A 25,186-nucleotide genomic window follows, 5' to 3' on the forward strand; every position below is an offset into this window, starting at 1 on the left:
CCGATTTAAATTTTCCCTCTGCAACAAGCATGATTGATCTGGAGTGACCTTACCTTTCCCCTGCGATATCCTGGAGTTGATATAACCCTCAATATTTGAAAAATTAGCATGTGAAAGCATCCTTGTTCCAAACTTGCTGCTGAGCCTTTGTAAAGAAGCCCTGACTGGACAACGTTTCAGTTCAAAGGCTTCCTGGTTCCCAGGCTGCAAGCTTGCCTTAAAGGAGAATCCCTAACTTCTCTTGGCAGAAGCTCCAGAAGCCCTAACTTCTCTTGGTAGAGATTTGCCTCTTGTTTTTTTTCTCCCTCCTCTGCTGTCTTCAATCATCTCTCCCCCCCCCCCCTTCAAGAAAAGAAATAGGTTCCTGCTGCACTTGGCTCCTCCTCCCTCTGAGTTTCCCTAACCAAGTGCAGAACACATTTCTGGTTTTTTTTTGGGGGGGGGGGAAGATCCAAGTTCAAATCAATCTGAATTCAGCAGGATCCACAATAGAATAAACAAAGTAAGTGCAGATTCAACCCTGGTCACTCTCAGTTGTGACTTGACGACAATTTACACAAAGGACACAATTCATGTGTTGTCCCCTCAAAACAAAAACAAAATGTTATGAAGCAGCTTCCAGTTCATGCTGAAATAGATATAAATGCTAGGTCTGCTCATATTCAGCATTCCTTTCACTGTGATGTGCAAGGACGCTAAAAATCTATGGCTGCTGCTTCTTTTTTAAAAGTGTAAAACAGATCTCTTTCTGCTCTGGCGAGATAAGCTTGCCAGGCAGTGCTCGATGGAATCTCAGTCGCTGTTTTTTGCCGTGACAAATGTGTGGAGAACAGAGGCCTTCGACAGCATGGAGGCCCTTCCCACTGCGCCACACGATCAGGAGAAGCAAGAGAAATGATAGGGAATACATTCACTAGGCTATTTGCTGTGCTGGAATGGTTAGAGTAAGGGTAGTCAAACTGCGGCCCTCCAGATGTCCATGGGCTACAATTCCCATGGGAATTGTAGTCCATGGACATCTGGAGGGCCGAAGTTTGACCACCCCTGGGTTAGAGGAATCATAACCACTCAGCAGCCTGGGTGCCCCATGTAGTTCTTGGACATGCTATGTGCGGCTCTTCTTGGCACCATGCCTCAATGTAGCACCCACTTAAAAGAAGAAGAGTTGGTTTTTATACCCCTCTATCCATTGCCCGAAGGAGTCTCAAAGAGGCTTACAATCTCCTTCCCTTCCTCTCCTCACAACAGGCACCCTGTGAGGGAGGTGGGGCTGAGAGTGCTCTGATGGAACTGCTCTGTGAAAACAACCCGCTGAATGAGGACTGCTTGGTTAGAGTGAATGCATGCAGTTGTTTTGCACTCCTTTTTGCTTCAATGGCACCACTGGGGGCATAAAAGAGCCGCACTCCACTCCCTCCTCCAAGAAGTCGTCTTTTTGCACAGGCACAAGACATGGCAGAATACTTAATTGGGGGGGCACTAGAGAATCTCAGGCCTGGGGCCCCCCAAAATCTGGAGCCAGCCCTGCGTGGATCGTTCCTTATCCTCATCTGCAGATTGCTTCAGGTTCATCTGTGTCTTGTAAAAAAACGATTTCGTTGCGTTGCTCTGCGGGCCTTATTAAATCTGTTCTTACATCTGGGCATTCAGCCTTTTCAAGCTGCAGGGACGATCATCTAACCCAGGGGTAGTCAAACTGCGGCCCTCCAGATGTCCATGGACTACAATTCCCAGGAGCCCCCTGCCAGCGTTCGCTGGCAGGGGGCTCCTGGGAATTGTAGTCCATGGACATCTGGAGGGCCGCAGTTTGACTACCCCTGATCTAACCTGACAGCCTTCGAGGCTTCTCGCCTTTCGAAAGAGGGAGCCGTTTCTCCAAAAAGCTCCTTCCCGTTCCAAAAGGGAATTTCAGAAAGCCGTTGGGTAGGCCGCACCACCGGGTGCAGTGCCAAGTTTGCGATGCTGTTTTTCCCGAGAGGGCCCAACCGTTTTCACTCTGCGAGCACAGGGTGTTCACCCGGCGGTCGTGTACCGTGTAACGTGAGCCAACACCCTGTTTGCTGGTAACGTTTCAGCAGCGGCTGCATTCCAGAAATGACTTAATCCCACGTTGCCTTCGTCCTTTCTCCCGCTCCCCCCTTCCTTCCCTTCTCCCACAGCCTTGTTCTTTCTTCTTGTTCGGAGATGAGTCAAGGACGGGAAGCGAAGCTGGACTCAACGTTGCTGGTAGGCAAGGTGTGCCTTTTCTTCTTGGCGCTGGCAGCGGTGCCGAGGATAAAAAGAGTCTCTGCTCATAAAAGGGGAAGGCTGGGGAAATCTCATGGCAGGCTGGATAACATCGCGGGCAAAGCAATTAGAGGATTAGGATGGAGAAACGCACCCAAATGCCTACTAGTCATGGTGGACCGGGTTGGGCAAGGAGGGGGTCGGTCAGAATGGAAGTCCCTAATAAGGTTCCGAGGACTATAATCAGTCAGCTTTGTTCAGCCGTGGCAATCTCTCTTCCTTCTCTTTGGAAAGAAATATTCCGAATGCCTGAGAGTTTCCAGAAGCAAGTGCCCCTACCATTTTAGGAAAACAGAAACCTTGCAGATTTTAATTGAGCACTCCCCAGGGCAGAATTCCCTTAAAAAGCAGCGATATTTATTCATTTAAATCTCTCCTACACACATCCCGTATACTTGAAAAACCCTACATTTTTCCAAGATGAGAAAAGCCCTGCTAAGTTGGACCAAAAGTCCATTTTATCTTGTTTCCTGGTTATTCCGAGTATCCAGCTTCCAAAGGTATCCCCAGGGCATGGTGGCAACATCTTTCTGTTCCTTCGACCTCCCCAACAATTCATGTTAAGTAGTAAATTGCCTTTGAACAGGTAGGTTCACCTTAGCCATTGGGGCTCATAACTAGTAAACTAGTCCTCCATTAATTTCTTTAATTCCATTTTTAACACTGTTTTAACACCCAGATGCATCATAGTCAAAAATCATGATGCAGGAAGTTTGAGTTACTGGCAGCAATCCTATAGGCTCTTTCCTGGAAGTAAGCCCCATTGTACACAGTGGGAGTCATTTCTGAGTAGACATGCAGTAGTTTGCACTGTAAAGGTTCTTTGGGAAACCTTTTAAGACCTTGGATCTATTCAGCTGCAAGCATCTAACAGGAAGTCATGTGACATCAGAGTCATAAGAAAGGAAGGGGAGGGGCAGAGCTGACCTCCCTGATGTTAAGGATAGGAGTATCTTAAGGATAGACAACAGACCAAGAGAGCTGGGGACAGGAAACACCAGGAGGCATATCATGGTGAGAAGCAAGCCAAGGATCAGATCCGTGGAAGAATTTTTCCCACTATTTTGGGAGGGGCCAGCAGCTCAGTGCTAGAAGTCCAGGGTTGTTGTACCGGGGCAGGTAATGGCAAACTCCATCTCTTGTCATGAAAACCCCACAGGGGCGCCATAAACTGGCTGCAACTTGATGGGACTTTCCACCACTACATTCCATAGATCTGTTCAAGAACAAAGGCATTTGCTCTAGAGCAATGGTCGTCAACCCCCGGTCTGCAGCACGGTGGCGGGCCGTGAAAGCCTCGCCGCTGGGCTGCGGCGGGGGAGAGAGAGGCGCCTCCCTCCCCCCCGCAGCGAAGCGCTCACCAGGCCTTCGCTCAAGGCCCGGTGAGCGGCATGCTGCGTGGAGGGAGGCGTGGCCACCAGCATGCTGGCGGACTCAAACGCGCTTGCGCGGAGCTCCACGCTGGTGCGTTTGCATCCGCCAGTGGGTGCAAACGCACATGCGCGACCACTTCATGCATGCACGTTTGCGCAGAACTGTCACGCATGCGCATTTGTGCCTCCGGCAGGTGCAAACATACATGTGGAAAGCTTAGCACATGCGTGTTTGCATGGGGCTGCCGCATGTGCTTGGCGCCGCTGGGCCGCCCTCTCCCTTCCACCCCTGCTAGCGGTCCCCAGCCTTAAAAAGGTTGGGGGCCACTGCTCTAGAGGCCTGGGATGAGACGCTGACCAGGGCCTTCTTCGAAGCTAGCCTGGGCACCAAGCCACACTGCACATGATCTGATGCTGACATAGCTCTTGGATGCAACAGCAAGATTGATTTCTGTGTTACCCATGGGGAGTATAGAGCACTCTTCCTTCCAGTACATTCCCAGACTACGCACAAGTTGTGGTTCTTATCTTGAAAGCCCTTTATGGGTCTTGGCCTGGGGTATGTGAAGGAATGTAATACATATCGCCCTTTTAAGATCTGCCACTCTTGGTGGTCCCACCTGAAATTAGGCTGGAGGCCACCACTAAACAGGATTTCTCACATTTGGTTATCGGTCTACGCAACCAGCTGGGCGCCCGATGCCTTTAAGAGAAGCCTGGGGCCTGATTTTGCCACCCAGGTCTCTAGTAATGAGCACACCTGGAAGAGGCTGGCTGTGCTTTCAGTCCATATCGCTCTGTGCTCTTCTTCGGGGAAATCTGATTGTATCGTTTTATTACGAGCCATACCTTTCATGTGGCCCGCTTAGCGAGCTTTTGCTGGAAAACCAGCCCAACATCCATAGAGAGGAGGAGAACCTTCCTTCGCTTCATCTCCTGCATTGTGGCTCAGGTGAATGGTGTTTGGCTGCCCTGTGGCCAGCAGAAGCACCATTTCCCCCACTTTGCAACACAGACTGTGGGATTGTTCAAAAAAAGTTGAGTGGAAGCAAGCAGTTAGGCAAACAGGACAAGCCCGTGCACCACTTTTTGGCACAAGCCGCTGGAAATATCCAAGCACAAACATGATCCAGCAACCAAATGCTCTTCCAGAGAGGGGTTTGGGAGCTGGTGTGGTACAGCATGAAAGAATGCACTCTGAGCTGCAAGGTATGCCATCCCAGTCACTTCTCCACCATGGACTTTGAGCCCTGCAAGCACTATCGAAATGGTCAGCCTTATAGAAGTAAATGTATCAGAACATCTGCTATCAAGTAGGGTGCAGTGGTTAAGGTGCTGAGTGAGGCCAGAGACATATCTAGGTTTCTTTAGTGAACAAATAGTTAGTGCTGTATCTAGAGCCCAAGCTACATGGTCAGCATTATGATATGGTATCTCTGGCTGGCTAGAATCAAGACTGCAGATGGGTGAAAGATCTATATGTCTGAATGCTTCGTCCAGGCTTTCTCAACTTTTTTAGCATTGAGAGACCCCTGATATAGTCTTCAGGCTCCGAGAGACCCCAGAAGTGGTGTGATTGTGGAGAATATGGTTGGGAAGCAGAGCTGTGGACATGCCCACCCGGGGCCCCTCCCCTTCCCACCCCCTCCAGGCCCATCATTAGCCATTTTGGGAGGATTGAGTGGATTGACATGACTATATCTGGCCACACTGCTGTATTAAAATAAATATGATTTGATTTGAATTTGATTTGACATGACCATATATGATGATATCACTCAATAAATGTTATTTTATTTATTTATTTATTTATTTAGTTAGTTAGTTAGTTAGTTAGTTAGTTAGTTAGTTAGTTAGTTAGTTAGTTAGTTAGTTGCCGCCCTCCCTGAGGGCCCAGGGCCGTTTACAGGAAACAGGAAAAGATACAGATAACATATGGTAACAGGTGATAACAGTAATAACATTATAACAATAATAACTTAACATAACCATAACAATAACATCCGAAAATAGAAATTGCAAGAGCCTCAGCTCGACTCTTAAACAAATTGTTTAAAATATATTAAAAATTAATTAACTCCCACCCATTCCGGAAACTCTTCCAGGACCATCAAGAAACCCCAGGGTTTCATGAAACACTGGTTTAGTCATATTAAAAGAAGACTTGCTTTAAAAGACTTCACAGATATGGTTTCATGTGGATTCCGGTGTCGATCTGCAGTCGAAACGCTGGATTCCAGCCCAGGAGCCCCGTAAAGACCCAACAAGATTTCCAGGGTATTAACTTCCAAGGCGGCAAGAGAAAAAGACCCAACTAGAGATGGAGTGACTCAATCAAGGAAGCCTAAGCAAGGCCTAAGCAAGGCTGTGAATGCTACAATGCTTTGGAGGGGGCGTTAACTGATAGGGTTGCTTCATCCGGAAGTGACTTGACAGCGCTTAATACACACCGGCTTTTGAGAGTTAAAGCTCCCTTTGATGGTTATCTAAGAAAAGAGCATGTTGACTGTCAAAAGCTTATATCCTGGAAATCTTATTGGCTTTTAAAGTACTGCTGGACTCAAATCTGGCTCTTTGTGTATAGAAAACAAGTCGATTAGGGAGAAAGCCTTCCTGTTTACCTCTTTCCACAACAAACACCCTGTGAGGGAGGTGAGGCTGAGAGAGCCCTGAGATTACTGATGAAGAAAGTTGGTTCTTATATGCTGCTTTTCTCTACCCAAAGGAGTCTCAAAGTGGCTTCCAACCAACTTCCCTTCCTCTCCCCACAACAGATACCCTGTGAGGGAGGTGTGGCTGAGAGAGCCCTGATAGTAATGAAGAAGAAGAGTTGGTTCTTATATGCCACTTTTCTCTACCCGAAGGAGTCTCAAAGCGGCTTACAGTCGCCTTCCCATTCCTCTCCCCACCCTGTGAGGGAGGTGAGGCTGAGAGAGCCCTGAGATTACTGATGAAGAAGGTTGATTCTTATATGCGGCTTTTCTCTACCCAAAGTAGTCTCAAAGTGGCTTCCAACCAGCTTCCCTTCCTCTCCCCACAACAGACACCTTGTGAGGGAGGTGGGGCTGAGAAAAGCAGCTTTGAGACTCCCTTGGGCTGTGCTCTCAAGGCACAAACAACACAAGGTGCAGGGGTGGCCAAACTGTGGCTCTCCAGGTGGCCACGGACTACAATTCCCATGAGCCCCTGCCAGCAGCATGCAGCCTCCTGATAAACTGGATCAAGGTTTGTTTGGGGGACATTAAGGCCACTTCATTCGCAGCTCGGTGACTCTGGCAACCCGCGTCTGAGCAAAAAGGTAATAGCAACAGATGCACAGCTCTGTGCTCACTCAATACCGCTCAATAGCTGTTGCTACAAAGGAGACGGCAGGACACTTTCGCGTGGATTGTGTGTTGTAATTGAAGCTTCCGCTGTCAAAATAGATGAGCAATGTGTATTCTGTGATGCATTAGCCCGGCTTTGTTTGCTGCTACTCAAAAGAATTCAATAATTGATAATGAGCCTTCCAGTCATTAGTATAAATTAGCCAGGTTCAAGTGTATTAGCCATCCGAAACTGTAATTTCTCTCTTAACTGGAAAAACATTATTTAGTGATGTTTTGGGAAGACTTCCTTCCTCGTAGTCCATTCGTGTTACCGCAGATAAGGATTTGGGCTGAGGTATTGCTCTAAAGGAGTAAATCTGTCTGTCGGTCTGTTTATTTACTTTGAATTTATTTATTTACTAGGCGCCAAGCCTGTTGCATCCTGGAATACAATGGGCGCTAGATTGGGGGAGGGGGTGGAAGAACTCTGTGGAAGTCCCCCCCCCAGGACCTGGAAAGGCTGCAGGCAGCTGTTGGGGAACTCACTGGCAGGGGCAGCTCTCACAGGGCAGGGATCTGCAGCCTCTGAGCCTCGGACGGAAGTGGAAGGAGGAGGGGGTGGTCAGGAGTGGAGGACGGAAGGCATTTGGCTGGCTGCTGGACAGACAGGCAAGCCGGTTGGAGGAGGAGACACTTAGGGGCGGGACAGCTGCCTTGAGTGGGTGTTAAGCATTGAGTGGCACTTAAGCCATGAGACATGCTCTTTCAATAAGATTGTGGGGAAAGTACCCTTCATCCAAGAATTCACCCAAAAGCTATGATTATTGTGAGTGTCCTCTGTCCATGGACAGGAGCCCTCCTGCAGCTATCTAGTAGGGAAAATGAGGGCAGGGTTGGAAAGAGAAGCCGTCAAGCTCCCAGCAGAGAGCACAGAAGCTCTTTGTTATGTGAATAGCTTGTTCCTTCATGCTCTGCCAGTAAGTTATACCTAGACCCGTAAAGCTGGATAGACTGAAATTAATTTGGGACAGGAAGGCCATCCCAAAGGAGCTGGGGGAGGGGGGGAGAGAAAAAGGAAGAAGGGGCTGTTTTGTTTTGGGCACTCATGAGATTGGCAGTCTGGATGGGCCAAGGGTTCCTGGAAGCGGAACTTCTCCTAATCTGAGATGACGTCTGCTAGTTGCTGCATCAATGAAGGGAAACCTGGGAGTGCCTTGAATTTCCTGTTCTTCCACTTCCAGGTCACAACTGGAATAAGGTTTTTAGTTTTGCATGAGAGAGGCACAGGCAGATTGGCGCAGTGCCCAGGAGTGCCTTCTGTCTTCCACTCAGCTGACCTGGCTTCTGAATTCATGCTTCCGCAAACCTACTGGTTTGACTACTGTAATGTGCTCTTCGTGGGACTGCCCTTGAAAGCGACCCACACACTGCAACCGTTTCAGAATGTAGCAGTCTAATAATGCCAGGGGCTAGCCACCCGGAACACATCTTGCCCAGTTTGGTTGCTGGCTTGTTTCTGAGTTCCATCCATGTTGCTGTATAATCTGTGGAGTCTAGAGTTGCAATCTCTGGGTTGGGAAATGTCTGGAAATGTTGAGGGTGGAGCTTGGGGAGACAAGAAAGCTCAGCAGGGCATCATGCCATAGAGTTCACCTGCCAAAGCTGCCATCACTGACAGTCTTCAAGCAAAGGTTGGATACACACTTTTCTTGGATGCTTTAGGATGCTTAGGGCTGATCCTGCGTCGAGCAGGGGGTTGGACTAGATGGCCTGTATGGCCCCTTCCAACTCTGTGATTCTAAGATTCTATGATTTTCACCATTTCATGCAGATCTCATTGTGATGGAAGTGGCATGTGATGTTTCTGGAGGGCTGAGCACCCTCTTAATTTTGGCAGCTGAACCAACCTTTATGGTATGGAGACGATGTGTGCTGATGTGGAGAAGTCAATCGTTTTACAAAATGAAATAGCACACTTTTGTACTTTTGCTGCCAATTTGTCAGGATTAAACGTGAAACTCACCGACCCTGTCAGACGTTTACATTGCCCGAAAATTACGCTGATTTTCTGTTGTCGTGTGCAGTTTTGCACCAAAATATATGCTTGGGCGAGGGGGAGGGGGGGGAGAAATAATTTTAAAGGCCCATAAACTTCCTTGTTCTAACAGCCAAGTCCACCTTTCACTCAGTATGGACTGAATTTCTGGCATTGCTTTAGATATATCGGCCTGTCAGGGCCTGTGTTCCTTTGGTAAACATCACGTCTTTGGCGATTTCACCCTCACCCAGCAAAGAATCCCGACTGACATTAATCAAAATGTCGAGTGATGGAATAGCGGAAGATTCCTGGACTTTAAATAAAATCCAGGAGGCATATATGGGGTATACGGGATAGACACAATGGGGACAAAGCATGGGGATGCATCTTCTTCATGGGGTACACACGCACAACCTGTCAATACAGTCCTGAGTGCCATTATACCACTGTAAGGCCACTGACTTTGGTGGGCTTAGAACGATGCAACTCTCCTTAGGACTGCACTGTTAATCTTCCTTTGGGAAGCAACCTGAGTAGGAAGGTGATCTGATTCAACAACACCCTCACCATGCAGTGGCTGGCTCAATTGTATGTTTTGGCACAGAACCTAATATGCAAAAGGCCATCCCAAAGGCAGGGCAAAGGAGAGAGATAGAAGCTGGGGTGTTTTAATACCCCACTTTTCCCCTATGCGGAGGAGCCTCAAGGGCTTACAAACACCTTTCCCTTCCTCACTCCATTACTGACACCCAGTGAGGTAGGTAGGGCTGAGAAAGCTGTATGAGAGCAGTTCTAAGAGAGCTGTGACTAGCCCAAGGTCACCCAGCTGGCTGCATGTGGAGGAGTGGGGAATCAAACCCGGTTGTCCAGGTTAGAGGCTGTTGCTCTGAACCACTGCACTAGGCTGTCTGAAAGAACACTCTGACCCTATGGAGCTACAAACAGGAGTTTGTTTTGGAGAGTAGCCATGTTGGTCCACAGTAGAACATCTAGCTTTGAGTCCAGTTGCTTCTATGCAGACCAACAAGATTTTTTTCGGTTGAAACATTTGAGAGTCAACAATCCCTTTGTCAGGGGAACGGGGGGCATCTGAAGACTAGGTTTGATGTCTTTGCAGCATCTTGAATAGACCAGATTGCTCCCAGACTCATCATGGTTGGCCATGCTGGGTACTTGGGTGATGGACCTCCAAGGAAGACCTTGGTTGCTAAACAGGTGGAGACAAAGGTAAACCACCTCTGTACATCTCTTGCCTTGAAAAAAAAAGCCACGAGTTGGCTGTGACTCAGTGACAATTAATTAATTTTGATGCCTTTGTACCATTCATCACTCTGATAAAGCAACCTCCATAGAAGTCAAGATATGCTACTGCGTAGGGGTTGGTTTACTTTTCAGCTCCATTTATCCTAGTTAGCAAGGGATGGAGTGAAGGATGCATACCCTCTAGCTCTGCAGCCATTAGGGATAAACTTAGCAGCAGAGAAGAGCATCTACTACTGGCCACCCACTAAAACTGTGATGATGATGGTGGTGATGATGATAGCCATTCAGTTGTATAAGACTCTTGGCGATCCTATGGCATAGCTGTCACCACGTCTTTCACTCTTGCACCACTTCTTTTAGTTGTATGATGCTCTGGCCAGTGTTCACGTTGATTGTGTCTTAACCATCGTGTTCTTTGTCAGCCTGGTTTCCTTGTACCTCTGATCAGTCCTAGCATAATTGCTTTCTCCATTGAGTTGGATTGCATGATATGGCCAAAGTAAGGGAGTCCGAGTTTCGTGATTTTGCCTTCCGGTAGTATATGTGCTCTAATATTCCCTTGTTTGTGACTTTTGCTTTTTTTTGAAGCCTTCTCCAAAACCAGAGTTCAGACAAATTGATTCTCCTTTTGTCTGTAGGCTTTCTACAACTAGGAATTATTGGCCTTTTGTCTGTTTAACATAGGAAAAGGTAAAGGTATCCCCTGTGCAAGCACCGGGTCATGTCTGACCCTTGGGGTGACGCCCTCCAGCGTTTTCATGGCAGACTCAATATGGGGTGGTTTGCCAGTGCCTTCCCCAGTCATTACCGTTTACCCCCCAGCAAGCTGGGTACTCATTTTACCGACCTTGGAAGGATGGAAGGCTGAGTCAACCTTGAGCCGGCTGCTGGGATCGAACTCCCAGTCTCATGGACAGAGCTTCAGACTGCAGTCTGCTGCCTTACCACTCTGTGCCACAAGAGGCTCTTCTGTTTAGCATAACTGATTTTTAAAATATGTGTTTTGTTTTTAATTGCTCGGTTAAAATCATACTAAAACCACCTATTTTTCAGTTTTAAAACTACTGTGGGGTTAATCGGTGTTACATCTGAGGACGTTTGGGTAGGGAGACCAGAACCTTTGTGGTGTTATTTTCATGGTGTTCAAATGTTCAAAGCCAGCATGAATTTGCAGGGTAGATATGTATATAAAGTGCAATTCCTGATCTCTACCCAATATGGTTGGTTGAGCTGATCCAGGTTTCTAGTACAGAAGTGTATCATTACCATGCAACCCTGTGTAGTGTTCTGCCAGCCAAAACTCACAGACAGCAACTGCCCAAGTCTGGATTCGTCTGCACCGGATGAAGCTGAAACAAATCAACTCCTTCAGTCTGTTAGCCAAATTTTTGCTGTAGAGAAAAATGCCCACTCAAATCTGTGTGCTTTGCCAGTTTCACTTTTCTTTGTTAATTGGCACTCCGTTTATTTTTTTTTTGTCACCCATTAATTTCAGTCTTTTAAAGTAGAATTACATAATGTGAGTTAAGCAAATTTGACAACATGCAAACTTTTTGGGAAGCAGTATAATTGTTCCGGAAGTAACAGCAAAGGCAAGGTGGAGATGAAAAAACCCAATTTGCTCATTTTTCAGCACGGACTTGTGTGGCTGAGAGCTAGCAGAGCTAGAAGATCTTTGAGATAAGCAATCCCTAGTTAAAACTTGCCTTTATCAGGAACTTGCGAAGTAGGGTTGCCAGCAGGATGAGGGAGTCATTTCTGGGAGCAAAGCAACATGCTAATGTTCCCCAGAAGGGACACTAGGAAGTGGCAGTCTGGTTTTGGGGCAAAACTCAATGGCAGAATTTGCTTCTAACAATAGAATTTGTGTCTAACAATTGGCAGGGGCTCACGGGAGTTGTAGTCCATGGACATCTGGAGAGCCACACTTGGGCACCCTTGAGAATAAATAAATAGCCTCTCGGTAGATTGCCACAGTGAGAATGTTTGCTGGCGTTTGCTGGCAGGGGCTCATGGGAATTGTAGTCCGTGAGCATCTGGAGGACCACAGGTTGACTACCCCTGTCTGAAAGAACGGAAACAGCGCTGGGCTTCCACCAGGATGTGTGTCTGGGTGTGCGTCTTTTACGCGGAAGTCCCAGAAAGGTTTAAAGGGACTGGGAACTTTGAAAATAAATATCTCGGTGGCATTCACGAGGGGTGTGAAATTGACAGCGGATAAAAGGGAAGCCAGTCGAGAGCAAGCGTGGTCCTTTGTCACGGTCATAAAAGTTAAAACGGAGTGAAAGCCTTAACGTGTGCCATAAACCAGTGCTGAGCCTTGAAGATTGCACAGTGCGCCTCTGTGCCTGGAATGTGTTTGTGGAGCAAAAAAAAAGGGCCTTTAAGCATTTGATGGCCAAGTCAGCGGGTCCCCCCCCCCCAAAGGCTGCAGAGGAATTACCAGCCCCAGCCATAAATTTCCCCCACCAAAGCAAAGTTATTTCTGCCTCTCCTGATGGCCCCTAATCACTAAAAAGCAAATGACAGGAGAGTTAAAGCTTGCCTCCATGAATTGAATAATGTTAAATCTCTTTGAAAGGTATGTTGTTACTTGGAGCCTCCCTTCTTTGGTAGTTTTGTGTGTGCCGGGAGACTTCCGAGTGTGACCTCGGGGCACTTAGGTATGTTTTCCTCTTATTTATTTTTGTTTGTTTGTTTGTTAGATTTTCAGACAGCCCTCCCAGCAAGCCGACTCAGAGCAGTGTACAAGATTTATATAAAATGCAACAATTGAAACAATAACATTCAAGTTTAAAATTATAATTTAAAGAAATAGCAACAGGTTCAAACTAGGGTTGTGCGAGCTGGACGTTGAAGCGGCCGTTCCCGCCCACGGCAGCCAGAGCTGCGCCATGGGGGGCTCTGCGCCTGCGTGTGTGCATCGCCCAGTGTGCTGGCGCCTGCATCTCCCCCCAACCACAGTGCGGTGCTGGCTGCTATAGGTGGCAATGGCCGCTTCAGCTGGCTGCTACAGGCGGAAACCCCAAACCCAAAATAGCCCAATTTTGTCAAGAACTGCTCCAGCAAATAAAATACCAAACTGGATATTGATGCTATAGTGAGCACATCTAAAATTTAAAATCTTAATATCAGATAATTTGCAAGCATTCCTGGTGGATGACGGTGCCCTAAGCTCCACGTGAAACCAGATGCATTTGGGCCCTTGCAGCTTCACCAGTGGTCAAAAATGCATTAAATATACAGAACACGCTTTCAGAGAGTATTCTATATTTTTCACAGCCAGGTGTTGTTCTCCCCTACGCTGTGCGGTTAGACAAATAATTTTTTTTTAATATAAAAAAACAGGCCGTGGGTTCCTCCTCCTTTTCATGCCCGTACTCACACACCTTTGATCTGGAATGGAATTTCCAGTAGCTCTGGATGTGTGCAACCCCAACCAGTAGATAGAGTCAAATAGCCTATTCAGCGCTGTGAACTGATCTCTGTTGCTTGGAGATAAGTTCTCATTCCGTGTGATCTTTGAAATAGTCAGCATTTCACCCCCCAACAAACTGCTCACCTCCTAAGCCTTCACACAGTGAATGCTCTTTCCTTATAGTGTTCTAATACAGTGGTCCCCAACCTTTTTATCACTGGGGACCGATCAACACTTGACAATTTTACTGAGACCTGGGGGGGGGGAGTAGTCTTCGCCAAGGGACGTTGCCGCTGCCTGATCCCCTGCTCTGCTTGCTTTCCCGCCAGCGCCCCTGACTTCCTGCCGCCCTCTAGGGGACGCTGCCAGCAGCAGCTGTGCAGTGCCACGCCGAAAGGGAGCCCCAGCCATGGCAGCCACCGGGGAGCACCAAAGGTGAGCCAGCGGCAGAGTGGCAGGGCAGCCCCCAAGGCAGCAGCCGGGAAGGAGGACGAGGAAGAGCCTCGGCCCGGTTCCGACTGATCTACGGACTGGGACCGATCCCCGAACCGGGGTTGGGGACCACTGTTCTAATATACGAGGGAGTGGAAAGAAAGAAAAAGAATAAAGAAAATCAACTCTCTTTTCAAAGAGGAACAACTCATAGAGTGGGGCATTAGAGGACGGCAATTGAGAGGGAATCAAAGCCATGATCGATGGACCTTATGAGGTCATTTCGAAAGAGACCCTGCCTCCTAGATGGTTCTACCATGGAAAATAGGACATGGAATGTTCTGGGGCCCCTAGTTCTGTGTGATCTCCAGGCCCCACCTGGAGGTTGGCAACACTACATAATTGGCATGCATGGATTGGGCTGCATATATTTTTGTCTGGTGTTTGATTGTTTTAGATAGCACTCGTTGAATCATTCCGTATTCTATATGCGTAGTGGCGGCTCTGCAGAGGTCCATGGACTACAATTACCATAAACCCCAGGGCTTATGGTAATTGTAGTCCACGGACCTCTGGAGAGCCACCATTTGACCACCCCAGACGCATGGCATAGCGACTTTGGGTTTCAGCGTGTTGTAAATTGTCTCAAAATGAGGCCATGGTCCAAACAGCATTTATTCCAGCATGAATTTTCGTGAACCGAAGCTCTCTTCCTCAAATGACATGTGGGGGGGGGGACCCAGAAAAAAAACAAGGACTGTGTAGAAACATTTTGAATAAATGAATAAATTTTCCCAGGGCGGGTGAAACTTGTGCAATGCAGCTTGCTGATGCTTCAAGTTCAGCCGGGCAGGCCATAAACTTCGCAGACGTTCCTTCGGCACGTTCCACCGCCTGAGACCAAGCAAAACGTTGCGCCTAAGGCATTGTCAGTCCGATGGCAGTAACAAAACCAAACCCAGCGATTGCCATCGCCAGCAAGCGAGAGCAGCATGCAGCATGCTCGGGGTGTCTGGCACAAAGAGCGCATGTTGTGCCAAGAACAGGGTGTTAAGGAAAGGGTCAGTCGGCATGACCCACCCAGAACATTCCAAGGAGCTGGTGAAACCGTTCTTTCGGTTCACGCTCGGCTGAAGCTGTTGCTGGGGAAGGCTGAACAAATCGCAGGAGTGTAAATCTCACTGGGAATGTGCTTGGCCTTTACATTCGACCCGTCACGTCAACAAGAATCAAGAGTGCTCTCAGGGGAGGGGAGGGGAAGAGGGGAGTCCCCAATCCTTTTATATAAATCTGTATTGATTGTTTCAAACCCTGCGGTTACCTGTCCTGAGCCATCTAGGGAAGGTTGGGTTATAAAAATAATATACCTAATATACATATACATATTACCTAATAAATGTTTTTTTTTTAATTAATATATACAAAATTAACTCCCACCCATTCAGGAAACCCACCAGGGCTGTCAAGAAACCCCAGGGTTTCACAACCCCCTGGTTGAGAACGCCTGATGTAGATGGTCAGGTAGACCTGGGAAACCTGTATCCTGTATTCACTGAGTGGCCCTGGGAGTTCTCTGGCTCGTCTTCGATGTCCCCTTGTGCGTCATCACAGACAGAGCCATAAAGGTAGAGTGATCCATCGCCATGGGAGCAGATCACAGTATAAGGCTACAGGCTGCCCGAGTTTGAATCCAAAAATGTCCTTCTGGACATGGAGGATAACTTCTGCTTAAAGGTAGGTATCCCCTGTGCAAGCACCGGGTCATGTCTGACCCTTGGGGAGACGCCCTCTAGCGTTTTCATGTCAGACTCAATACAGGGTGGTTTGCCAGTGCCTTCCCCAGTCATTACCGCTTACCCCCCAGCAAGATGGGTCCTCATTTGACTGACCTCAGAAGGATGGAAGGCTGAGTCAACCTTGAGCCGGCTGCTGTGATTGAGCTCCCAGCCTCATGGACAGAGCTTCAGACAGCATGTCGGCTGCCTTGCCACTCTGTGCCACAAGAGGCTCTTGAACTTCTGTGTACATGAGGCCTATTATGCATCTTCGGCTAGATGTGAAATGAAATCTAAAGGTGTGCTGTTAGTTGCCCAGGCAGTTGTGCAGCAATTCGTACATCTTCTTGCACAAGGGGAAACTCAAGAACCTTCTGTAGTAGTTGTCTCAACCATGTGTGAACTCCTGGAGAAAGGTCTTGTGCGATTGTATGTGGTACAGCCTGGCTGTTGTTGTTTTTGTCGTTCTTCAGGTCTGACTCCAAATGTGCTGCAGAAACATTCTTAGATAGCAATGATTTCATTAAAGGGTTATATTTTAGCATCATTTTTAAGGACTGCTTTTTGCCTGAGTATTGTTTGAGGCTTCTGCTAAAGGTTTTAATAGCATTTATGGTTTTGTGAGGTTTTTATTTTTGAAAAAGAGCTGGTTTTTGTATGCCTTTCTTTTACTACCCGCAGTAACCTTGGCCATGACTCTTTGAATAGGCAGTAAAGATATTTTCTAAATAAATAATGAATAAATAGATAATTCCAAATACATGATGGAACAGAGGCAGCAGACAGCAGCAGACCAGTGACAAATGACCGAGTGACGCAGCAAATAGCAGCAGACCGGTGACAAATGGTCAGAGGATAGTGAGTGAGCCAAGCTTCATGCTGTGGGGAAAGGAGTAAAATTAAACAGCACCTCTGGTCATTGCAGAGAACCAGTGCGATGTACTGGTTAGGATGTCATGGACCAGCCAGCTCCAGCAGAACAAAGAGAAGAGGAAGAGGCAGTCAGCAGATCTGACCCAGAGCCAGTGACAGAGACACTGTAGGAAGAGTCAGATATAAATCTACAGCTTTCCAAGGCAATGGCCCCTCGACACCCCTTCCCCCAGCCCTGAGTTGGCAACCAAGAGTCATCTGCTGGTCACGTTATCTCCCCTGTCACCGGACTCTCAGGAACAGGATAGGAGGAAGATAAGGAGGGAACTGCAAGACAGAAGGTGCAGCACTCCACTGGCAGCACAGCACCAACTCCGCATCAGAGATGAAGAGGAGTGTTTGAAGGAGCAGGGCTGAGGCGACCGGCAGGGACCTGATCTGATGTATACGAACAGTAAACTAGGGAGTGGCTCTGTGGAAGTAACCTGTCCATTTGCCGCTGACCTTGCAGCCTGTGCTTTGGACTGATTTCCCTGCATCTGACCCTGGCCTGTATCTTAGCCTCCCTGATTTTGGATTTTCCTTTGGACTTTATTTTATTTTATTTATTTTTGTTTTGTCTTTATGCCGCTGCTCTTCCTGCGGTTTACACAAGATAAAAACAGTAACAAATACAATAAAGCCCCCACAAAACCCCCCTTACGAAAATAGACAAAATAGACAAAATAGATGGCAACCTCTTACTCAGCCTTCTCTAGTATCCATCCCCCCCCCCCAATCCCCTGTTCAGCCAGAATGCCAAGCCTTCCTACCACTGGGAGTGGGGAGTCAGACTTGAAGCTGTGAGTTACATCTGCCTGATATCGGACCTTTGGAACTGTTTTCTGAGAAGCCCTGACACTGAGAAACTACCTCTGCTTTTCTCCTGTGTGTCCGCAACCTAAACAGTCTCCTCCATTTTATCTTGACAACATCCTTGTGAGGTGGGTTAGGCCAAGAGTGTCTGGCTCGCCCACCCAGCAAGCTTCCACGGCAGAGTGGGGGGCTTGAGCCGGATTCTAGCCCAGTGTGCTGACCGCTGTACCCCACTGGCTCCAGGAGTGGGTGATACCCTCCGTGTGTGATTGGTTTCCGCATGGTGGCAGCTGCAGAGCGGATCCTGCCCGTAGGACTCACTCTCTGACATGGGGAAGAGCCCTCTGTGCTAAAGGGCTCTGGTAAAGGGAGCGGCATTCCTGTTGCAAAACCAGATGTTCAGAGGACAGGAGCACTGATTGCCAAAGAGCATAACATGATCTTGGGCAGAAAAACAAGCCCCCAAAGAGGTCAGGACGCTCCCTTCTTCGCCTTTGCGTTTGCAAAACTGCCAGAAGGTTGCCTTTGTCATAATCCACAAAACAGAGCGTTCCCCCCCCCCACACACACACACAAGTAGCATTGATGAGAGCGGTGAGTCATTGGTTCCTTTAATTAATTGTGTGTAGTTTACTAGAATACATTTTGGATTCGTCCATTTTCAGTTGCTCCTCACACATGAGCCAGCGGTGCTTCTGAGGGCAGCTGCTATAACCTCTGACTAATTGGCTTTACCGAAGGCTACCTGCTGGGAGCATCTGCCAGGACTTTCTCCCCCCCCCCCCGAAATCCTTCATCTCTCAAGTTACAAGGACTTTGTTTTGTGGGTTAATATTCCCCCCACCCCACCCCGAAAACTGCTCGGGTTCAGTTTGCTTTGAAAAGAGAGAAGGAAAAAAGCAGCTAACCTTTTTTCAAATCTAACATTTTTAAAAAGGGAGGCTACCGAGGTATGCGTGGACCTGCATTTTCGCGTGATCCAAGCGCTTGGGATGCCACAGGTAAGGATGCCAATCTCCAGGTGGGGCCTGGAAAGCTCCCAGATTTGCCACTGATCTCCACACTACTAAAATCGGCTTCCCCTGGAAAACGTGAAATAAAATATAGCGGAACGGTGTCAGAGAAGGCCATCCATGAAAGGAACAAACACCCTCAAATACTAGAACTGCTCTATTGATCACAGACAATTAATAACAGCATATCATTTTTAATGCACTAAGCACCTCACAGATTACATACATGGGCTCTCTGATTACATCCTCAGGTCCCCAAAGATTATTAAAGAGCACGGTGCATCAAACAAGCACTCTGCCCTTTAATAATCTTTTGGGACTGGAAGGATTTGGTGCATTAGGAAAAAATGATATATTGTTCTTAATTGTTTGTGGAGAAAGTGGCAGCTTTGGTGGGTGGGCCCTATAGCTGGGGTGGCCAAATGGTGGCTCTCCAGATGTCCATGGACTACAATTCCCATGAGCCCCTGCCCATACGGGCAGGGGCTCATGGGAATTGTAAACCATGGCCATCTGGAGAGTCACGGTTTGGCCACCCCCACTCTATAGCATCCTATCCCTGCTGAGCTCCCTTCCCTCCTCAGACCCCACCGTGCTCAAGCTCCACCCCCAAATCTCCACCCCCAAATCTCACAGCCCTGAGCTAAGCACAGGTGGTTGTCCCATGCCGCGTTCGTCTTTATCATCCTCTCTCTCTTCAAAGCGTTGGACATCAGTCTGAGGAATTGTCTTGCAAGAGAGCACATATAATCCTGCTTCCAAAGTAATTCGCCTTTCAGGGTTCCCGCTCTTACGGTTGCACTTTTAATGAGCTGTAGTTAAAAGCACAGTGATCAACACTAGAACACCGGGGTTCCTTCAGAAGCTGCATTTTATGCTGAGCAACTCGGCTTCCAAGTTCCTAGTCCTTATGGCTGCCCTTTTTATCTATGGCTAATGAAGAGGCAAGCCCATAGAGGACCTAAAGCTGAGTTAGTAAAAAAAAAAAAAAAAAACTGGATTTTGTATTTCATTCTTTCCCCTTTTCTTACTGCTGATGGCATCAATTAGTTTTCTTTATATCCAATTCAAAAGGCTCTCACAACGGATGTGCACCATGAGCTGGAGAGCTTGCACCTGCTACCTGGTGTAGAACACACTAAAGTTGAGGGCTTTGTGCCTTTGGTATTCTGCAGACGCAGAAAAAGCAGACTGCAAAGGCAACAGGAATACCTGCATAACTGTGCATGGTGAAGGAAGGATGTGCCAAACTCTTTCAGAGAGAATGACAATAACCCACAACTCAGCTTGGCCATAGGACAGGGCTGGTCTGACTGTGGCTCTCCAGATTTGACTACCCCTGGCGTATAGCATCATTTCCTCCCATTTGTGGCATCCTCACAGCGACAACCCTGTAAGATAGATTCAGCCCAAAGGGAAAGGGTAACTGGTCCAAGGTCACCCAGCAAGCTGCCATGGCAAAGCAGGGATCCGAACCTCCCAGAACCTGGTCTGACATTCTAACCACTACGCTGTACTACCCTGAAGACCATCCTCTGGTCCAGCAGGCAGAGCAAGCCGCAGAGTCCTGGGCCCTTTCCCTCCTGCTTTCCCCATCATATTATTGAGCCGTTCGGGGCAGCCTTTGACCTCGCGTAACACAGATGCGGCTTATTGGCAGATTGCTTTCTCAGAACAATGTGCAATAAAAGAAAATTACATGCAACAATCTCTGGATTTATGCACAGGAGGCAAGGTTTTGGCAACTTTGTTTACCAGCGGCATGACCTCAATCTAGGAAGCTTAAAGTGGCACCTCCCCCACCCTCCTCTCATTCCACAGCTCAGAGAAAACCAGAAATCAGGCAGTACCTTAACCTTAACGTGACCCTCAGGAAATTACGGGAGCCGGGAACCATCTTTGCCCCTGCCCTGCCTTGGCAAAAATCCACCCTTCACTTGCAACAGTAACTCTCCGAACTCGGTCCTCCCTGGCTGGGATCCAAGGACCTTCTGCTGCGTACTTTATTTGTAAGTGAACTTTGGATTGATATAAAGCACCTGTACCCAGGGGGCGGAGACACTTCTTGGAGAGAAGGGAAGTACCACCTTTAACTGGCTCCTCTGAATTGGCAGCCGTCCCGCTGTTGGTTGTCCTCTGCCTGGCTTGTGCTGATATTTATTAATTAAATTTATATCCCACCTCTGATACATCTCAGGGCAGTGACAGCATTATTAAAATACAATACAAAATAGCAATAAGACAGTATAAATATCATTAAAGCAGTATACATCCACTAACAGAGGTAAGACCAACAAGATTTTCCAACCCTATGTGTCTCAGAACGTAAGTCCACCCAAATTAACCCATGGAGCTGTTGGTGATGATGCTGCAATGGGCAGTTGTCGGGTGGGCGGTATTTAGCAGGTGGCTCGTTGAAATCTGCGGTGTTATAGCATGCAGTTGTTTGCGCTGGCCTCAAGCAAAAGATTGGCGGAAGAGCTCTGATTTGCAGGCCCAGAGGAACTGCTGGAGTTCTGGCAGGGCCCTGATCTCACTTGGGAGCTCATTCCACCAAGTCAGGGCCAAGGCTGAAATAGCCCTCATCAAGGACAGACACACTTCTTTGGAGCCAGGGATCACTAGCCTGTTGCCATTGGCTGAGCGTAAAGCCCTTTGGAAAGTGTACTCGGATAGGTGGTCCCTAAGATACGCTGGACCAAGACTGCAGATGGCCTTAAAGGTTAATAAGGTAAAGGTATCTCCTGTGCAAGCACCAGGTCATGTCTGACCCTTGGGGTGACGCCCTCTAGCATTTTCATGACTCAATATGGGGTGGTTTGCCAGTGCCTTCCCCAGTCATTACTGTTTACCCCCCAGCAAGCTGGGTACTCATTTCACCGACCTCGGAGGGATGGAAGGCTGAGTCAACCTTGAGCCGGCTGCTGGGATCGAACTCCCAGCCACATGGGCAGAGCTTTCGGACTGCATGTCTGCTGCCTTACCACTCTGCACCACATCTAAAGGTTAATACCAGCACCTTCAACTGATCTGGAATTCAACCAGAAGCCAATGCAGCTGCCAAAGAATCAGTGTCACATGGGTCTTCCATGGTGTTTGAGTGAGGACCCGTGCAGCTACATTCCAAGCCAGTAGCAGTTTCTGGAACTTGCCTCTCTTGACCTTTGTCAGAGTGAAGCATTGAGATGCAACAGGTAGAACATTCAAGATGCTGGCATCCTGGGAGGACTCCCTTGTTCCTCGCTTAGCAGAAGGGATCCTAAGATGGCATTGAAAATGGCCAGTGTGTGTATATATATATACCATTTCTAATGCCATCTTAGGATCCCTTCTGATATATCTCTGTCTATATATATCTTGGATCTGCTACACTAACTGCTCCTCCCCCAACCACCCCTGGGGTGTTTAAAAGTCAGAATACCGGAATATTCATTTGGCATTTTCCGACAGATCATCCTTCCAGGGAAGGTGGTGTAGTCCACACTTCATCAGGACTGGGAGTTTTGTTACAGTGGAGTTGGCACCTCGTTAAAGAAGGCAAATGTGTCTGGGAGAAACATTGCATCATGCCCACATCCCCTTTGAAACGGCTAGGGCGCTTACTCGTGAATAGGCCCATTCAGGGATGGGAATTCCAGCTTGCTTTAACAGTCAGACGCCTTCTTCCAAGGCAGGGATGTCCAAACTATGACTCTCCATGTCCGTGGTCCACAATTACCGTGGGCCAGCATGCTCATGGTAATTGTGATCTGAGGAGCCACAGTTTGGACACCTCTACTCAATGTGATGTAGCTGAAATAAACATGCTGGCAGGGGCTCATGGTAATTGTAGTCCATATTCTTTAATTTATTATATATTTTTATACCGCCCTCCCCGAAGGCTCAGGACATCTGGGGAGCCACAATTGCCCCCCCACTCTAAGGTGATGTAGCAGGGAATAATCATGTTGGCAGGGGCACATGGTAATTGTAGTCCATATTTTTTATTTATTATATTTATATACCGCCCTCCCCGGAGGCTCAGGACATCTGGGGAACAACAATTTGCCCCCCCCCCCCGCTCTAAGGTGATGTAGCAGGGAATAAGCATTTTGGCAGAGGCTCATGGGAATTGTAGTCAAGGGATATCTGGGTCCCGTCCAACTCCGTGACTCTACTGTCCATGATGCACAAAGGGTCTGTTTCAGCATAAAGCAGCTTCACATGTCCATGTGGCTGCTGAGGGCATGTGTCACACAAAAAAACCCCACCAATTTTACCTTCAGACGATAAATCTGTGTCCATTCCTAAAAGCTACTGTTAGCCAAGGTGTGGCCCAGCCATAAAACAGAGGCCTGTTAGATAGGGTGATTATAGGGTTGGTAGACCAAGCAGCCTGTTGAGGGTTCCAGACAGACTGGCAGATTTCAAGGATCACAAAAGCAGTTAATACCAGGTTGCTCTGCGATGCCAAATCGTGGCAGGCGGGGAATCTCTGAATCACCCATGCAAAGACTCCAGACTTGATTTGCGTCCAAGGAAGTGTTTCAGTGGTTTGTATCGGGTAACTCACGGGAGGGCTGGAGGGGGGGGGAAGGGAGCACCAAGGAGGAATAGAGAAGGTCTGGGAGCATTTAGTCGCAACCGTTGTATAATTTGTATAACACAGCACTGACCTTTATTTGTTTCAGCCGCAAGTGTACGTTGTAATTGCCTTGCTTTGAGGTAAATATAGAAAACTATAGACGCACTGGGAAACCAGTATGGCAATCAAATATCCAAATTGGACTTAGATACAGTCTTCTCTCTTCAGTAATTCTTTTATTCTTATTATTTCACACAAGTCCCGACGCGTTTCGCCTTCTGAAGCGCCCCAAGCTAAGTTTAGCTGTTGTGAGCATGGCCTTATACTCTATCAAGAGATTCCTTAATAAGTTGAAGTTGGCCCTTAAATATAAAAACCGTCCCTTGAAAAAGCTGTAAGGCGAAAGGCGTCAGGGCTTGTGTGAAATCATAAGAATAAAAGAATTACTGAAGAGAGAAGACTCTATATAAGTCCAATTTGGATATTTTATTGCCATATTGGTTTCCCAGTGCATCTATATTTTTCTATATTTATCTCTTCACTTGGACCCACCCTTCCCGGTTCATTATTTTTGCTTTGAGGTAAGCCTTTCTTGACCGTCTCTTTGTTTTTAACTCTCAACAGCCTCGATAGAGAGTTCTCCGTAAGCCTCTCCAGCCTTGAAAGCTGCTGTCCTGCCTGACCATACAAAAAGTGACATTTCCCTCGGCAAGAAAAGCAAAGCATCAACAACAGAGCTGCCAGGAAGAGGCGACGGACAAGAACGGGAGAAGTAGCCACGCCCCCTAACACACAAGTCCTGGTTTGCTCGCAGAATTACGTTGCAGTGCTCCTTTCTGCCAGATAGTCCTTGGTGGGCCCTTTCCGCAGCAAAAAAAACCTGCCGGTCGTCATCACTGTGCATAAATTTTCGCGGCTCCTGCAAGGGGGACTCTGCGCCCTTCCCTACAAGTTTCTTTTTCTTCTTTTTTTTGGTTCAAAGCATGGGAAATAGTGGGTTATCTTATTGTATGCAGATGGCATGATATTGGGGGAAGGGTGGGAAGTGGGAGGGAAGCATCAGCTCTGCACACTAAGTGGCGACATGCACCAATGTCTTTACACACTGATAGGAAAGGAAACGCATCCTATACGTGCAACCCGGCCAAAAGGTGTCCTCAGCTTACTAGGACAGCTTTGCGTGTGGTCTCTGCACAGGCGTGCACACGGGTACGATAGTAGTTGCAGAGAAGTCTTTGAGAGGGCAATCCAGGCTGTTTCAGGGCTCTCTCTGGGATTGTAATCATAAGTGTAGCTAACAACATGTGTATCTTCACCAGCGTGTGCAAGGTTGGTTTGCTCACCTGCCTGGAAACTATTTTGGATACTTGATTGACATTGGTATTCAGATGGGAGCATGGAAGCATCCTTGTTGGACTAGCCCTTTACACTGCAAGGAGGGGCATACTTCCGTTGTATTGCTGCATGTTTTAAAATAGAGGGAAAAGAACATTATGAAGACAACGTTCCTTCTTTTGTTGTGGGAAGCCGGTTACTTTTGCCATGAAGAAAACTCTTTGAGAAAAGTATTGCTGGTTTTGAAGGGTCTTCACTGCATTTGACACAGCTCTCTCTTTCCTGGGGCTAGCTGGGAGCGAGGCCTGTTCTACAAGTTTGCCACGAAAGCTAACTTTGCAAAGTGCTGATTGGCTAGTGTCAGGGATGACATTGATACACCTCCTCTCCATCTCCATGACAGTCTTACAATTATTTTTAATTGCTTGAGAAGCTTTGGATATTTTTATCTTGTTTCGAGAGAGAGAGAGAGAGAGAGAGAGAGAGAGGGACGGTGAGGGATAATTATATAGATCTGTACGCGCTACTTTAAAAATCAATTGGAGGCTGAAACCACCCCTGAAGCCAGGCTGGTGGCTGATCTAGTGTCTGGCTTGCTGCTGATATTCGTTCCTGAGATAAATTTCCAAGTTGGGATCACACCACAGGTGAGG

The 25,186-nt window shown here is 47.7% G+C and overlaps 1 protein-coding gene across 3 annotated transcripts in view; it reads left to right on the top strand.

The window, feature by feature from the left end:
- Positions 1-25,186, top strand: part of SAMD12 (sterile alpha motif domain containing 12) — a 219,336-nt gene that overhangs the window by 179,564 nt on the left and 14,586 nt on the right. For 2 of the 3 annotated variants that reach the window (XR_013233990.1, XR_013233991.1), the window contains exon 5: positions 23,823-25,180. The gene's annotated coding sequence lies outside the window, so the exon portion shown is untranslated. Of the gene's footprint in view, positions 1-14,026; positions 14,122-23,822; positions 25,181-25,186 lie in introns of those variants that run through there. The other variant, XR_013233992.1, reaches the window with a different exon arrangement.

Source organism: Paroedura picta, chromosome 9 (assembly GCF_049243985.1).
Source record: "Paroedura picta isolate Pp20150507F chromosome 9, Ppicta_v3.0, whole genome shotgun sequence".
Lineage (NCBI taxonomy): Eukaryota > Metazoa > Chordata > Lepidosauria > Squamata > Gekkonidae > Paroedura > Paroedura picta.